This window comes from Macadamia integrifolia, chromosome 6, assembly GCF_013358625.1.
Source record: "Macadamia integrifolia cultivar HAES 741 chromosome 6, SCU_Mint_v3, whole genome shotgun sequence".
Lineage (NCBI taxonomy): Eukaryota > Viridiplantae > Streptophyta > Magnoliopsida > Proteales > Proteaceae > Macadamia > Macadamia integrifolia.
The window spans coordinates 9,156,570-9,157,498 of NC_056562.1; positions in this window are offsets into that span (position 1 = coordinate 9,156,570).

The window sequence follows — 929 nt, forward strand, 5'->3', positions numbered from 1 at the left end:
TCCATGAAAGAGGTTAATTCATGAATTGGCCTATGTGGACCACCTCCATATGGGTTGAATACATTCCGCCCCAAACCCTCTTCCCTGCCCACACCTCCGCCCTCCCCTGTTTTTTTCATCTCTTTAGATCTGAAAATATTTTGCAACCTAGAGGCAATACCCACCAACCATTCCTAATAGTGATACCTTCCAAGTTCCAATCACTTCTCGTCCGTCCTATCCACATTCTGAATTGACACAAGGTCCAAATAATAAAAAAAATTCCATGTAATTGAGAGCAAATGCTCTCTAGAGTATAATCTCAAGCCATATAGTCTGTGCACCTGAATGATGTGAGATTCAGAGTAGAGATCTTAATCTTACATCCAACTAACAAGAGCTCCTTTGTACAGATGCTGAGCGTTCAATACCATTGAGGATGCCAATGCATTGCTCTCAATTAGAGATTAGGTCCCTATGACTTGAGCTCTCTCTGAAATACCTGGATCCCAAAGCAATGCCAGATGGTTCCTTCCGATTAAGACCAAAAGCGGGGCCAAAGGAGAAACTGATGCCTACTCTGCAGCCAACTACAGTGAGTGTTAACCACTTTCCAGGTGGGATGTCGCCGATTGCAGCTCCTCAAATCCAATGGAATTCTATTGTAATTTTAGTCTTTGGACGTTGGAGGTTCGTAGAGGGGTATTTAGTTACAGGGTGGGGTGGGAGAAGGAAAAGAAAAAGGGAGTTTGGAGCCGGAGTAGAAGGATGCTTGCGTGAATTGAGGATTAGAAAGAAATAGTAGCTATTTTCTTTTGGAAAAATATTATCATGGCCTCATATTGGATATGATTGAAATGAAGCAGCAGTGTTCATATCGGATATATGAAATGCCCAGACTCATGATTGTCTCCGAAATGCAACTGCAACACCCACCCCCCCCACCAAAA